The 17,852-nt window shown below is 37.7% G+C and overlaps 1 pseudogene; it reads right to left on the bottom strand.

Moving 5' to 3' along the window:
• Positions 1-16,131: 16,131 nt before the first annotated feature.
• On the bottom strand, positions 16,132-17,648 carry LOC101031482 (alpha-internexin-like; annotated as a pseudogene).
• Between the last annotated feature and the right edge of the window lie 204 nt (positions 17,649-17,852).

Below are 17,852 nucleotides of genomic sequence, written 5' to 3'. Positions count from 1 at the left end.
CACAAACAGATGGAAAAACATTTTATGCTCAAAGTTAGGAAGAATCAATATCGTAAAAATGGTCATACTGCCCAAAGTAATTTACAGATTCAGTGCTATCCTCTTCAAGCTACCATTCACCTTCTTCACAGAACTGGAAAAAAACACCTTAAACTTCATGTGGAACCAAAAAGAACCCACATAGCCAAGACAATCCTAAGCAAAATAAACAAAGCTGGAGGCTTCAAACTATACTATAAGGCTACAGTCATCAAAACAGCATGGTACTCCTACCAAAACAGAGATGAAGACAAATGGAACAGAACAGAGGCCTTGTAAGTAACACCACACATCTACAATGACCTGATCTTTGACAAACCTGACAAAAACAAGCAATGGGGTAAGAATTCCCTATTTAATAATGGTGTTGTGAGAACTGGCTAGCTATATGTAGAAAACTGAAACTGGACCCCTTCCCTACGCCTTATACAAAAATTAACTCCAGATGGATTAAAGATCTAAACATAAGATCTAACACCATAAAAACCTGAGAAGAAAACCTAGGCAATATTATTCAGGACATAGGCGTGGGCAAGGAATTCATGACTAAAACACCAATAGCAATGGCAACAAAAGCCAAAATAGACAAATGGGATCTAATTAAACTGAAGAGCTTCTGCACAGCAAAGAAACTATCATTAGAGTGACCTGGCAACCAACAGAATGTGAAAAACGTTTTGCAATCTACCCATCTGACAAAGGGTTAATATCCAGAATCTACAAAGAATTTAAACAAATTTACAAGGAAAAAACAAACAACCCCTTCAAAATGTGGGCAAAGGATATGAACAGACACTTTTCAATAGAAGACATTTATGCAGCCAACAAACATATGAAAAAATGCTCATCATTACTGGTCATTAGAGAAACGCAAATCAAAACCACATTGAGATACCACCTCACACCAGTTAGAATGGTGATCATTAAAAAAATATGGAGACAATAGACACTGGAGAGCATGTGGAGAAATAGGAACACTTTTACATTGTTGGTGGGAATGTAATTTAGTTCGACCTTTGTGAGACAGTTTGGTGATTTTTCAAGAATCTAGAAATAAAAATATCATTAGACCCACCAATCCCGTTACTGGGTATATACCCAAAGGATTATAAATCATTCTACTATACAGATACATGCACATATATGTTCATTGGGGCACTTTTTATAATAGTGAAGACTTGGAACTGACTGAAATGCCCATCAGTGATAGAGTGGATATAATAAATGTGGCACATATACACCATGGAATACTATGCAGCCATAAAAAAGGATGAGTTTATGCCCTTTGAAGCAACATGGATGAAGGTGGTCATTCTCAGCAAACTGACACGAAAACAGAAAACAGAACACTGCATGTACTCACTCATAAGTGGATGTTGAACAATGAGAACACATAGACATAGGGAGGGTAACATCACACACCAGGACCTGTGGGGGGAGTGGAGGGGCTAGGGGAGAGACTGCAGGGTGTGGGGGGATTGGGGAGAAATAACATTAGGAGAAATACCTAATGTAGATGATGGGGAGATGAATGCTGCAAACCACCATGGCATGTGTATACCTATATAACAATCCTGCATGATCCACACATGTACCCTAGAACTTAAAATATAATTTTAAGAAAAAAGAATATTTGTCAATGTGTTTAACTTTACTGGATAACTTCATATTTTCATATGGTTTGGGGTACCTTTTATAAACGAATTTTTTATTTTAACCTGAAGGAAGGATTTTCTTTAGCATTTTTGCAGGGCAGGTCTAGGGGTAATAAACAACTACTCTCTAGGTTTTGTTTGCCTGGAAATGTCTTAATTTTTCCCATATTTTTGTAAAACAATTTCATCAGATGTAGAAGTCTGGGTTTATATTTCTTTGTTTTGTTTTCCGTTGTTTTTTATTTGTTTTGACGTTTGTTTTCTTTTAAACCTTGAAATTATCATCTCACTACCTTCTTCCTACAATGCTGCTACTGAGAAACCTGCCAGTAATCTTTTCTGTGATTCCTTGCATGTAATAAATCACTGTCCTCTTGTTATTTTCAATATTCTCCTTATGTTTGCCTTTTAACTGCTTGCTTTAAATGTGTTGGTGTGAATCTTAGGGTTTATTTTAATTAACATATAGAAAACTTTTATTTTTTAATACCTTTCCTAAAATTTGGGAAGTGTTCATTCAGTATTTCTTTAAATAAATTTTCTGCCTTTCTCTCTCTGTACTCATTCTGGAATACCCATAATGCAAATGTTGGCCCATTTGATGACATCTCCTGTATTTCTTTAGGAGAAGAGAAAGATGAACACTGAATTATCTATGTTACACATAGAATCTTTAAAAGGGTTTGAATTATAGTTATGTAAAGTAGAACGTTGATGACCAGAAGATGGGGTTTGTGGTAATGAGGTATTAATCAAATGGTGCATAACTGAATTATATGAATACTGGGGACCTAATGAACAGCATGGAGACTAGAGTTAATAATAAGGTTTATAAAAGGGAATATTATTAAGAATTTAGATCTTGGCCAGGCACAGTGGCTCACACCCATAATTCCAGCACTTTGAGAGGCTGAGGTGGGCAGATCGCAAGGCCAAGAGATGGAGACATCCTGGCCAACACGATGAAACCCTGTGTCTACTAAGGGAGGCAGAGATTGCAGTGAACTGAGATTGAGCCACTGCACTCCAGCCTGGTGACAGAGAAAGATTTTGTCTCAAAAAAAAAAAAAAATAATAAAATAAATAAATAAATATCTATATCTATCTATCTATCTATCTATCTATCTATCTATATCTTAAGTGTTCTCACCACACACAGACAAAATAAAATAACTATAGGAAGTGATAGACAGTCATTTAGCTTGATTGTGGTAATAATTTCACTATATACACATATATCAAAACATCACATTATGCATCGTAAATACACATGATTTTATTTATTAATCATTCCTCAATAAATGTGAGAAAAAAGCATGATTGAAATAATATCTCACCACATGCCAATTTTATTAAAAATGCTTTTAAAATGAATACTAGATTAAACAAAAAATTCAAATTGACATAACTTTTCCAGTCAAAAAAGTTTGAATGGACAAGAATGGCATAAAAGAAAATTGGATATTTAGCTAGAGTACCTTTTCTTAATAAGAGTGGATTAAAATCAAAAGTAAAAATATTGAGAAAATTCACTACCATTGGCACATTGTTAAGGGCATACTGGAAGATGACAAAAAAATTTTTCTACTCAGATTAAATGAAGGTAAGTGTGTAAGAGTCTGGACAGGGAACTATCGACTTACGGTGGACACTGAACTAAAGAAATTGCATAGTCCTTGGATGCATCCATTTCAAAAGTATTTAAATATAATCAAAGGGTGTCCCACACATTTTATTTAAATCAGATCAAATAAATATTGGATTATTTAAACAATTCAGAGGAGAAGAATTTATTTTTTAGAATTTTTTTATTACTAACTTGTTAAAGGTTTATAGCACTCTGATTGTATATTTTGAAGAGTTTCACCTATTCTTTTATCAGAGCTGATTTGTACAAATGGAGCAACAGTAGCATAGACATTGCCCACCAGGTTCTGCACATTCAGGACGACTGGGTTATATGTCCATAAGAAGGTTGAAGAGAATGAGATGATGACATCCACTGAATACATGACCACAAAGAAACTGACCAGCAACAGGATGGTCTGAGTTGCTTTTTTCTCTGCTGAGGATCTTGAGGATAGATTGGTGCTGTGGAGGTGCTGGGATCGCATCTGATGCCTGGACAAAAGAATCACCATGTACATGCCTGACAGCAGCATAATTCCTACAAGGAAGAAATCTCTTGATACTTTCAGAGTAGAAAACACTCCCCTGATGATGTAGTTCATGGGAGAAAATGAGCAGTATGTAGTGATCTGAAGTAGACTGGCCTGTGACATGTTGAAAGAAGCCACAGTGAAGAGCATTATGTTACTATTGAGAGACAAATTGAGTGGCCAAAACAAAAAGATGACACTGACAATGTTATTTGTGAATCTATGTTTAAATCTTGCCAACCAGATATTTCTAGGGCTGATGGTGCTGGCTTGGTGGACACTCAGGAGGCAGGTGGTACAGATGCTTAGGCCCCTCATCACTCTGTTTATGTAGAATGATGACTTACATTTGAAGTCATTCTCAAAAGGTAGTGATTCAAGCAGAGGGACAACATCCAGTGCAGTGAGGAGCATCAGTACATGAATGAAGGCCAAGTGACAGCTGATCAAGTCATGGGGCTTAGGTTTGCGATGCTGAAGGAATGTGAAAATATGGAAGAAAAGACATAAGCTGTTGGCTGAAAGTCCAATGGCAGCTTGGGACAAAAAGACACTTTTAAGCACAAGGTAAGTGGAAAGTGTGTTCATCTTAATGGCAAAGAAACGTATTTCCTAAGCTGGGAAAAAATAAATTTCACATTACCAATGTCTTTTTCTTTAGTGATCCATATGACCACTACCATTGTAATTTTAGCCATTACTTTTTGATAGCTCTGACTATCTCATATACATTCTGCATAATCCAACCTCTGCACTATATTCTACATCAAATAACTCATATACAAAAAACATTGACACATCTATGCCTGTGCAGAGTGCACAATTTCTCAACTTCTATTGTACCAAGGCCTCTCTTTCTAGAAATGATATTATCATTTTATATTTTCTCATTTTATATTTAGCAGACAGAATTGTGAAAGACATAAAATTATGCAATAGAATTTGTACAGTTGAAGTAAATGGTAATCTAAAAAGAATAACTACATTTCTGGCTTTCTCCAAGTTTACTTTCTATCCCTGAGATGTCTTATGGGACCCTCTTCCACTCAGTACAAGATTGTCACCACTCAATTGTCAAGAAAAAAAATCACTACATTAATCACTTTATGAAAACCATGAGGTTGCATCAAAATAACCTATGTTGATCTTTTCTCTGAGATGTCACTTACTGCAGGGATACTCTCACATACCCAGAAAAAAATACCCTCTCTAACAATGAAGATAATTCCCCTAAGGTTTTCTCAGAATATCTCCAATATCAGAATATCTTGTAAAATTTTACAAAGCAATTCTGCCATTGCTATCTCGTGTTACCTAGCTTGAATTCAGGAATCATATTCTAGCAATTGAATTTAATCCAGGACTTAGAACAGTTTAGCTTCATAACATGGAGAAATAGAAACCACGCTATTCACTCAGATTCCTATGAGATGAGAGTGTGTCCAACTCTATATTCCAGGTCACTTATCACTCTACTGTCCTGTAAACATACGTCTGTGGGCAATGCCAAATTTTTGACAATTCACATTTCTGCCTAATAATCAGGAATCGATGGCTGGGGTAAAAATTGCCCTAAAGCTGCATCATATATATGATTTTACATATTTTAGTGTCTATATGATGGCATAGTTGGTTAAGTAATTTTTTCAAAGGTTTACTCTAATAAGGGAACACATTTATTTTAGCTGCAAGAACCAAACAACACAGAGTTCCTAGCATTATACACTGGCATCCTCAGCACAGTTGGGTTCTACTAGCAATTTGGAACCAGAAACAATTGTGGGATCACATTGAATTAATGGCTTAATGTTCTTCAAATATTAAGCTCACACACCAGTACCATTAACAGACTAGTTGGATATAGACTACTAATATGTGTACAATGTTTTATTAACTATTTTATGTAATTTTAATACTATATTTTCCAGGATATAAGGCAAACATTAGAAACAGATAGTACAAATAATTACATAAAGTGACATTGATAATAATTTTAGTGCTTTTTTCTCTTACTAGCAACAGATATTCAGCTCACTCCCTCTAATTCATGTCCTTTACTCTGTAAGTAACCATCACACACTAAAAAAGACTTGATTTTCTGGAATATGAAATGATGTGTTTCTCCATAACAATCTGCAAGGCATGGCTACTGAGCCAGGCCAGGAAAGGATCATGGTCCCCACAGACTGTGGTGTAAAAATCACTGATTTTATTACTCATTTTTATCATGCATTTAAAACATTATCTCAAATGCCAGAACTAAACTGAGTTGCTATTGACATATCAAAAAAGTTATTGACCCTTGTCCACATTTTAACATTTAGAAACTTTAAAAAATATAATTCTGGCAACTTCATTATAAAAAAATTGTGGGATTTGCAAAAATAGGTTAACAAACTAGGAGTTATAAAAACCAAAGCCTTGTCAATGTGAAGTTACTTACATTTTGATCAGAGTGCAATAAAGAATTGAGTTATATTTGTTACATTAAAAAATCCAAAATCCAAAAATTCAAATTGGCTCTTATTGTGTGAAGTGACAACTAGAGATGGCCAGGGCTGAGGAAGAAGCCTTTGAGCACTCCTGGGAACAATCAATGCAGATCAAGTTTACTCTCATTATACCGGCTTCCACCTAGGACTACTGTCACTATTGAAAGCCCCAAGGTGTAACCATAATCATCAATAATGCGAGAGAATTAACACAGTTTAATGCAGTAAGAACAAAGGACATCATAAAGTGTGTGGGCTTGAACCAGATATCTGAAGAACAGAAGATGGGCATAATGAAAGAAAAGAGCCATTTTCAAAAATCCAAAAGCTATTTGCATTGAAGGACTATGTTCCTTTGACTAAAAAGTAGTTAGATAAAAGTCTGTTTTCTTATCTTCATGACAACATTTAACTACTACTTTTATAAATAAGAACATTTGAATAGTGATCATTCCACTTGCCTTTTGTAGATTTAAAAATATTATCTGACTGGGCTTGGTGGCTCGCTCCTGTAATACCAGCACTCTGGGAGGCCAAGGCATGTGGATCACAAGGTGAGCAGTTCCAGACCAGCCCGACCAACATGGTGAAACCCCGTCTCTAGTAAAAAATACAAAAATTAGCCGGGTGTGTCAGCACATACTTGTAATCCCAGCGACTCGGCAGGAGAATCGTTTGAACCTGAGAGGCGGAGGTTGCAGTGGGCCGAGATCACACCACTGCACACCAACCTGAGTGACAGAGACTCTGTCTCAAAAAAAAAAAAAAAAAAAAAAAAAAAAAAAAAATATATATATATATATATATATATAATCCATTTGAAAAACCCTTTTATTTTATTATTATATTAATCAAAAGTGTTATTTTAATGCCCAATTTTCTTAAGTTAGTTGAGCCCTCTTTTAAGACTTGTGATTGGTTCTAATAGCAATAAGGGATTTACAGTATTTTGGATGCCAACTTGAGAAGGTGGTTGATAAATAGGAATACCTGTATGTGGCAACCTCAAAAAGTCAGCTGGAAAATTCAGAAAAGAAAATCTCTTTATCCAGCAAAGTTACTGCCATAAACATGTCTTTATAAACTATGCAAATGTCAAAAGAATAACTACAGTAAGCATTAGATATCACTGAATGACTGCAATACATCAACAATTCTTTCGAAGTTAAACTTAGCATGGGGTGAAGCTGAAAGCAGGACTCTAGCTGACAAGCCTATTGCTAATTCCAAGACATTTAATTCTCACCTTCCCTTGGGGAAAGCACAGGCAGGAGAAGTATCACTGCGGAAGTAGGAGGCACAGAAGTCACTGGACAGACGTGGTCCCCACACATGTGCTGCCAATTTTGTAAAACTTGAAAACTTCTATGGAAACATTTTTAGTTTATATTTTGTTTGGCTGTTTTCTGATCACCTCAACTTATATCTTCTTAGATATAAGTGAGTGGGACACTCTTTTTACCTCAAGAATTGCAAGGCTTTTTTTCCTTTAATCATCATGTCCCTGCTTGTTACAGTAAAGAGATTATAAGTCATACTTATTAACTCTGTTAAATATTAAATTTGGAGAAAAAATTTCTAGCGGGAATTGGAATGTGAAGAAATGCATCTTTCCATTTTATATACACTGATTAAACGCTATTGAGGTTTTTTTGCTCTGACATTATCCTCCCTAAATGCATAAAATGAGAAATTTTCAGCATTTAAAATGCTTTAATATCTTTGTCTAACATTCCCAGATATAATACTTTTGTACTGTAAAATTTTCTTGATGGTTTTATGCTCTCATTAATCATAAATAAACAATCATCATTTTTTTCTTTCTGTTTTGGGTTAAACTTAGTCCATTCTGTGGGCCTTCCTTGAAACAGACAATGGGAAGGCACCATCCCTACCGAAATCAGACATGTCTAACTTGTCAATTTTGACAAGAAAAGTGAAATATGCTTATCATATTGTGAATGTAAGTATCAATAAGCACATTGCAGATTTGAAACTTTCAGAAGTGTATGGATATAAAATTTATATAATTTTTAAAATAAAATATTTGCAAATAATTTTTTAGACTAAAATATATTACTCTTAACATTTTAGCCTAATACAACTTAGCATATTAATAAAATATTAAATATAAAAACTGAATTGAAGTAGTTGCAATTATGCTTAATATTACAAGCTTCTATGTCTGTGATGTAGATATTAACTATACAAAAATATAATAGATGACAAAATGAACATTTCCAGACAGAGTGTAACAACCAGAAAAGTCTCTATATTAGCATTCATGTAACATAATAGAACCAAAAAATTTTCATGGTCATTTGCTAAAAGATAAGTAATGTAAAATGTTGAAAAGTAATCTCAGGTTTTATGATATCTTAATTTTAAATGGTTATAAATAATATAAATATACTAAGATATTTTTAAATTTAAAAGAACAAGGAAGGATGACTAACTTCTTCAGAATTAGTTCAGATGACTTGTTATGAAATATGAAATTTAACCTAAGAACATAGTAAATTAAACTAAGAAAAATAAAATACAATTGCAACTCAAATACAATACTACAAAATTACCAAGATTCTTTTAAGTGTAACACATTTATGCCCTCATAAGAGTCATAAAACTAGTTTTCTTTTTTTGGATATATCCACCGTACTTAATTATTATTCATGGGAATGTGAATTATGAGAAGGCAGCTCTTCAGCTCTTCAACGAAAGCCTCCTGCCTCATTCTATTACTCACCTGTGTGTTGCTCTTTCACTGTTAATAATGCTGACAGATAGACATCTACACAGATAAGTCCTAGAGTGAGTCCGCATATGAAGGATGAGGCTCACAATATATCACTAGAAGAAAACAATGTCATCAGCTCATCTTTCTCCAGGGATATAATTTTTATGTCAACTGAAGAAGGAGGACAAGACCTAGACTTGGAACTTACGGAAAAGAATGTCACCAAAGGGAAAAAGGAAATTATCTAATTTTGGAAAACACAATAGGAACAGCTGTGCCCCAAACGTTTTCATATGTGACCTCATCTACTTTGGCCCGGAGGATTCCATGTTCTCAGTACTTGTAAACAATACACGTCTCCCAATAATCCAACCTTCAAAATGAACAAAATGCAGTCAAGTTTCCCAAAGCGTCCCTACTGTTCCAGTGATTCACAGTGCTCTTCAGATGTGCCACTCAGTATTCTCTAGTGGTCTCTTCTTTTTATGGAAATCAGCAAAATGTTACTTGTATAAGATCTACATAGACAAAGTTTTCCAGAGGATACATCTATAGTCAGAAGAACAGATATGGGGAGCAAATGTAGATTGCTTCTCATCTCCACCCCTCCATTACTTTATCCAGGTGCATTTATTGAGAACATAAGGATTTCTTTTTTTTAATTACTGTGAGTTTGGGAACTTTTAGTGAGTCTTTGTCTCTGTGTTGTTATCTTTAAAAATGCTTTGTGCTTCCCATCTCCTCCGGTTTAACAGGAAGGCTAGAAGAGATGGGAGTTGCTTATGTTCCTTCCCTCACATGGAGGGCTCCTGTGGTCTACAGTTGAATGTTTCCCTCCTCCCACATTGAAAACTAGAAGTCTGAAAATTAGTATTTCCCTTACCTCAGCTTGGTTAATTTCTGACAAGTTTAGCAGGTTCGACTCTACTAAAACAATTTTACTGATGGCAGAGCTTGGTAAGCACAGAATACACTGAGTGATTTTTTAAATGGGTACATTTCCCTTCCCTGTGCCAGAAACATGATGAGATTTTTTATCTGTATTGTAAGAATCCGGTGAGGCTTCTGAAGATAAAACTCTCAATAGTGAAAAGGAGGACCTAAGGCTGAGGCCCGTGGAATTGTTAACTCTTAAACTTGTCCACTCTCAGTCTTCAGTGATTCCTCAATTATAGTGTAGGTTTCCTACCCTCGTACTGATTGTTACTGAAGATTTCCTCTTATGGGTTTCTCTTCTGGAGAGTTATAATTCTCTATATTTGTACATCTTTCTATACAATTAGATGGCCAAAGTTTAGCTGATGACCTCATTTAAAAATTTTTGTTTTTAAATGACACTTTGAATGTACATACAGATGGGCTATGGTGTGATGTTTTGATATAGTTTTTACACTGTGTATGATCAAATTAAGGGACTTATATCCATCATCTCATACATTTACTAATTTGTGGTGAAAATGTTCAGAATTCTCTCTCCTAGCTCCCTAAAAACACATAATACAAAAATTTTAACCATAGTCACCCTACTGTGCCCTGGAATAGATTCCTTCTACCTAACTGTAACTTTGTGCTCATCAACCAGTCTCTTCTTCCTCCCTTCTCCCTTGCTCCCTCTAGCCTTTAGTAACCACCATTCCACTCACACTTCCGTAAGATCAACTATTTTAATACCATGTATTAGTAAACACATGTAGTGCTATCTTTTAATATCTAGCTTATTTCACTCAACACAAGCCTTCAGTTCCATTCATGTTGCTGCAAAGAACAGAATCTTAGCATTTTTATGACTGGATAATATTTCATTGTGTATATGTGTCACATTTGTAAATTCATTTATCCACTGATAAACACTTAGGTTTATGTCTTAGCTATTGTAAATACTGCTAGATATGGAATTGAAGATGTCTCTTCAATATACTGATTACAGTTTTGGGAATATATACCCAGCATTGGAATTGCTGAATCATTTGGTAGCTGTATTGATATTTCTGGGGACACTTTATACATCTTTTCCTAGTGGCTGTACTAATTTAAATTTCTACTAACAGTGTATAAATGTTTCTCTTCATTCATATTCATACTGGCATTTGTAATTCTGTTAAAATTGTACCCATTCTAAGTGAGATAAGATGATGTCTCATTGTGTTTATTGTTCATGTTTTTCTGATGGTTGGTGGTGTGTCTTGTAAAACTTCCTTTTCAATATGCCTGGATTTTATTTCATTCTCATGATTAATTTATCTGGCTATGACTTCAGTACAATGTTGAATAGAAGTCATGAAAGTAGGCATCCTTGCCTTGTTCCTGATCTCATAGAAAATATCTATCTATCTATCTATCTATCTATCTATCTATCTATCTATCTATCATCTATCTATTTATTGTTTTTGAGATAGAATCCCACTCTATTGCCCAGGCTGGAGTGCAGAGATGTGATCTTGGTTTGCTGCAATGTCCACCTTCTGGATTCAAGCAATTCTACTCTCTCAGCCTCCTGAGTAGCTGGGATTACAGGGGTCTGCCACCACACTCTGCTAATTTTTGTATATTTAGTAGCGACGGGATTTCACCTTGTTGGTCAGGACAAGACTTATATTTTACCACTGTGTATAATGTTATCTGTGGGTTTTAAACATTTTTGTCTTGTGTTGAAGTAGTTTTTGTGTTTGTCTAGTATTATTAGTAATTTTTTTCTCTTTATAAAAATTATACCTTCAGTTCTAGGATACATGTGAAGAATGTGCAGGTTTGTTACATAGGTATGCATGTGCCACAGTGGTTTGCTGCACACATCAACCTGTCATCTAGGTTTTAAGCCTTGCATGCATTAGTTATTTCTCCTAATGCTGTCCCACCCCTTGTCCCCCAGCCACTGACAGGCCATGGTGTGTGATGTTTCCCTCCCTGTTTCCATGTGTTCTCGTTGTTCAACTTCCACTTATGAGTGAGAACATGTGGTGTTTGGTTTTCTGTTTCTGTGTTAGTTTTCTGAGAATGACGGTTTTCACCTTCATTCATACCCCTGCAAAAGATATAAACTCATTTGTCTTTATGGCTGCATTGTATTCCATGTTGTATATGTGCCCCATTTTCTTTATCTGGTCTGTCAATTGATGGGCATTTGGGTTGATTTCAGTTCTTTGCTATTGTAAATAGTGTTGCAGTAAACATACACGTGCATGTGTCTTTATAGTAGAATAATTTATAATTCTTTGGATATATACCCAGTAATAGGATTGCTGGGTCAAATGGTTTTTCTGGTTCTAGATCCTTGAAAAATCACCACACTGTCTTCCACAATGGTTGAACTAATTTACACTCCCACCAACAGTGTAAAAGCATTCCTATTTCTCCACATCCTCTCCAGCACCTGTTGTTTCCTGGCTTTTTAATGATTGCCATTCTAACTGGTAAGAGATGGTATTTCACTGGGATTTTGATTTGCATTTTTCTAATTACCAGGGATGATGAGCTTGTTTCCATACGTTTACTGGACACATAAATATCTTCTTTTGGGGAGTGTCTGTTCATACCCTTTGTGTAGTTTTCAATGGGGTTGTTTTGTTTTATTTGTAGATTTGTTTAAGTTTCTTACAGATTCTGGATATTAGCCCTTTGTCAGATGGGTAGATTGCAAAAATTTTCTCCCATTCTCTAGGTTGCCTGTTCACTCTGATGATAGTTTCTTTTGCCGTGCAGAAGTTCTTTGGTTTAATTAGATCCCATTTGTCAATTCTGGCTTTTATTGGAATTGCTTTTGGTGTTTTAGTCATGATGTTTTTGCTTATGCCTATGTCTGAATGGTATTGCCTACCTTTTCTGCTAGTGTTTTTATGGTTTTAGGTCTTACTTTTAAGTCTTTAATCTGTCTTGAGTTAATTTTTGTCTAAGATGTAAGGACAGGGTCCAGTTTCAGTTTTCTGCATGTGGCTAGCCAGTTCTCCCAACACCATTTATTAAATAGGGAATCTTTTCCCATTGCTTGTTTTTGTCAGGTTTATTAAAGATCAGAGGGTGGTAGGTGTGTGGTGTTATTTCTGAGGTCTCTGTTCTCTTCCATTGATCTATATGTCTGTTTTGGTACCAGTACCATGTTGTTTTGGTTACTGTAGCCTTACAGTATAGTTTGAAGTCAGGTAGCATGATGCGTCCAGCTTTGTCTTTTTTGCTTAGGATTGTCTTGGCTATACGGACTCATTTTTGGTTCCATATAAAATTTAAAGTAGTTTTTTTCTAATTCTGTGAAGAAAGTCAATGGTAGCTTGACGGGAATAGCATTGAATCTATAATTCACTTTGGGCAGTATGGTTATTTTCATGATATTGATTCTTTCTATCCATGAACGTGAAATGTTTTTCCATTTGTTTGTGTCCCGTGTTATTTCACTGAGCATTATTTTGTAGTTCTCCATGAAGAGGTTCTTCACATCCCTTGTAAGTTTTATTCCTAGGTATTTTATTCTTTTTGTAGCAATTGTGAATAACAGTTGATATTACTTTATCTTTTTTTATTGTGAGTATTTGATTCTTTTTTTTCTTTATCAGTCTAGCTAGCCGTCTATTTTGTTAATCTTTTAAAAATACTAGCTCCTGGGTTCATTTATTTTTTGAAGGGTTTTTCGTGTCTCTATCGCCTTCAGTTCTGCTATGATCTTATTTATGTCTGGTCTTCTGCCAGCCTTTGAATTTCTTTGCTTTTACTTCTCTATTTCTTTTAATTGTGATGTTAAGCTGTTGATTTTAGGATATTCCTGCTTTCTCCTGTGGGCATTTAGTGCTATAATTTTCTTCCTAACCACTGCTTTGCTGTGTCTCAGAGATTCTGGTACTTTGTGTCTTCATTCTCATTGGTTTGAAAAAAACTTACACATTTCTGCCTTAATTTTGTTATTTATCCAGTAGTCATTAAGAGCAGGTTGTTCAATTTCGATGTAGTGGTGTGGTTTTGAGAGAGTTTCTTATTCCTGATTTCTAATTTGATTGCACAGTGGTCTGAGAGGCTGTTTATTATGATTTCCATTCTTTTGCATTTGCTGAGGTGCTTTTTACCTCCAAATATGTGGTCAATTTTAGAATAAGTGTGATGTGATACTGAGAAGAATGTATATTCTATTGACTTAGGGAGGAGAGTTCTGTAGATGTCTATTAGGTCTGCTTGGTCCAGAACTGAGTTCAAGTACTGAATATCCTTGTTAATTTTCTGTCCCATTGTTCTGTTGAATAATGAGAGTGAGGTGTTAAAGTCTCCCATTATTATTGTGTGGGAGTCTAAGACTCTTTGTAGGTCTCTAATAATTTGTTTTATGAATCTGAGTGCTCCTGTATTGGAGATATATATATATATATATATATATATTTACTTTGGTGGGATTCATGTGACTTTTAATTTCCTATTTTACTAATGTTTTACAGTAAGTGTGAGGAGTAAAGATAGGGATGGGATAAAGGTAAGGAAGAGAAAAGTATCTTTCAAGTTCCTTGAACAATTGAAGCATGTGCTAGGATAAGAAAGTTCAGTAAAAGCATCATGTTCTTATCACCAGAGCTCTTAAAGGAGATGTGGAAGAGAGACGGGGAAACTCTTCAGCTCTGGCAGAAGTGACTGCTGGACAGAGAACAAATCCTGCATCAACCTTGGCATAAGTGAAAGACTGGGCAACATAGATGCTACGCAGTTGAGCAAATTAAGAGCTGACTGTCCAAAATCTACTTCTAGAAAGAGAGTAGGTGCATGCACACCCCTCCTCTGGTCTGAGTGTCTCTTCCTCTCTGGCAGGACCCCACCAGCTGTGCAGCCATGGGGTAAATGTTGGGGAAGTCTTTTAGAAAAGAGAAAGATTTCTTTTTTATATTTGCTGGTGGTGTTGATTGACCAGAAGTGGTTGCTTTCACTTTGGGGCAATAGCATTGTGTTCTGGTGACAAAATATCCTATACTTAGTACTCGTAAAAGGCATAAGAGAGTGAAAGCAAGGCCTCTTTAGGACCTAGACTAGTGGGAAAGGGAATGAGTGGATTCTAAGGGTAAGGGCATGAAAAGGCTAATTCTATATCACCACAAATGAACTGACACATAAATGACACCTTGGCTTTTTCCACTCATAGAAACACTCACTTCTTCTAGCTTATACTACTACATCTAAGTTCAGCTTAATCACTATTTGGAATGACTATTTACTGAGCTTCTAAAGTAAAGGTGAAAAGCTACATCCTTAATAGTTTTTTTCTCCTAATTAAATGGATTTGTGTAAGCTGAAAGCCTAAAGTCTAGGGATGCTTTTCATTATTTTATTTGTTGGGGGAAGCCCTTAAAATTCATCACTGCCATTTTTTTTAACCTATAGGATTGAAAGAATATTAATCGGGCAGGGATGAGTCACTACACGAATCATAGATATGGTCAATGTGCAACTAATTTTACTCACTGAGCAAAGAGAGCTAACATGGGTAAGTTCTTTCGAGAAGAAACAAAATGTGTTTAAAAGGGAAGAATACTACACTAGACTATTTTTTTTTCCTGCATAGAAGAAAAGGATATATGGAATTGAGGGAGGTGGAAAGTGTCCATTAAAACAAACACCTATTATTTGTGAACCAGTTCTATCAGAGTGGAACTGGGTGTGGACCATTAGTTTATCTTTGGCAGTGATCTTATGTTTTAGGTATCTAGAGTAAGATTATTTAGCTGGATAATGGCTGGATAGTGTGAATAATTTCAGTTCACAGCAAATGACGATGATCACAGATTTAGCACCTTAGTTTGTAATTCCTCTGCACCTGAATGAATCATCAATCACTGTGAAGCGTGAGCAGGTCAGAAAGCTGTATTCTTAGATAACTCATCTGTGATTGCTCCAGGACTGCAGTTTACTTTAATCAAAGGGGTGGTTTTCTTATTAGAGAATGTAAGTTTTCAATACTAAATATGAGACTGAAGCCTTGAAGATATTTCATAGTGGTGTGGCAGGTGTTATGTTTCAGAAACAGGCTGTTTAACAAGTCAAATGCATATCATTCCCTCTTAAGCATTAACTCTTTCAAAGCAATAGAATTACATTTTTTGCCTCGAAATGGTGGTTTCTTCTATATTTGATTTCTCGGTTTTCTTAGTAGATATGACTGTCTCCTCTAATATTTCTTCAAAACTTTCCCCTATCTCGGAGGTTTTCTTAGAGGCTACCTTAGATGCCGCCTCCTCCTCTTCCTTTTTCTTAAGTGATAGCCCAGTGGATGAGACTTTGAAGTTTGTAGAACTGAGGATTCTAGATGGGAGCAGATAACTTGGAATGGGAAGTGGATTCAGCCCCGAAGTGCTTAACCCACTGGTGCTAAAACATGTTTCTTCGCCTTCCAGCAGTTTCCTGTAAGCTGATATCTCAATGTCAAGAGCCATTTTGACATTGAGCAAGTCCTGGTATTCCCGAAGGTGGCATGCCATCTCACGCCTGGTGTTCCTCAGATCATTCTCTAGCTGCCCAAAGCATCCTGGTAACCAGCCACCTCGGCATTGTGCCGCTCCTCCAGTTCCAGGATCTGCCTTTCCAAGGACTCGTTGGGCCCGCGCAGGCCCTCGATCTTGATGGTGTGAGCCTGCAGCTGGCGCCAGTACTCGTGGATCTCTTCGCGACTGGCTCGGATGGTTTCGGTGCTGCGCGCCGCCTGCTCCTTCACGTTGGCGAACTTGGACTTGTACCCTTCTTCGGCGGACTGCAGGTTCTTAGCAGCCAGGGACTCATATTGGGCGCTGATCTCCGTCAGCGCGGAGCTCAGGTCTGGTTTAGCCACAGCCACGTCCACCTCGGCCGCGGCCTGTGACGACGCCTGCTACCTCCTCGTCGCACCTGGCGCACGAAGGCCAGCCCGTCCAGCAGCGAGTCCACCTTCTTCTCCAGGTCCAGGCGGGCCAGCGTGGCGCATTCCCTGTCGCGCTGCTGCGCCTTCAGGGCGCGCTCAGCACCTTCGCGACCGCGGCCCTCCTCCTCGCAGGGCGAGCAGCCGCTGCACCTCCTGGGCCAGCCCGCCGCGCTCCAGCAGGGCCTGCGCGCGCGCCGAGCTCGCCTCCTCCAGCTGCGCGCGCAGGTCGCGCAGCTCACGCTGGAAGAGCTCGCGGCCCGCGACTGCTCGGTGTGGCGCCGCCGCAGCGCCAATGGCTCGGCCTCCAGCGCGCGGTTCTGCGTCTCCAGCTGATGCACCTTCCCGATGAACACCGCGAAGCGGTCGGTGAGTCCCTGCAGCTGCTCCTTCTTGTTGGTGCGGATGATGGTCGGTGAGTCCCTGCAGCTGCTCCTCGTTGGTGCGGATGATCTTGTACTCCTTGGTGCGCGCCGTCGCCTGGCTCGGGTTCGGCCCGTCGGATGCCGGCGGCCGGCGATAGGCCAGGCCGAGGCCGAGCGACGAGGCCGAGGAGCAGGCGGTCGAGGAGGCCACATTGCAGCGGGCCAGGGACTGCGAGCGGAAGCCGCCCGCGCCACCGGCCCCGGAGAGGCGCCCGGACAGGCGGGAGGCATCCCTGAACACCTTGCGGTAGGAGGAGGAAGAGCACTGGTAGTGCTCCGAGCCGAAGCACATGGTGCGGGGATCCGGGCCGGATGTGCGGCTTCGGCTGGAGATAACAGAAGAAATGAGAGGTGCGGCAGGCAGGACCGGATGCATATATATTTAGAATAGTTAGCTCTTCTAGTTTCATCGATCTGTTTAGCATTATGTAATTCCCTTCCTTGTCTTATTTTATCTTTGTTGGTTTAAAGTCTGTCTTATCAGAGATTAGGATTG

Source organism: Saimiri boliviensis, chromosome 12, assembly GCF_048565385.1.
Source record: "Saimiri boliviensis isolate mSaiBol1 chromosome 12, mSaiBol1.pri, whole genome shotgun sequence".
Taxonomy (NCBI): Eukaryota; Metazoa; Chordata; class Mammalia; order Primates; family Cebidae; genus Saimiri; species Saimiri boliviensis.
Note: the sequence above shows the minus strand (reverse complement) of the source record. Positions and strands in the feature narration are given on the sequence as shown.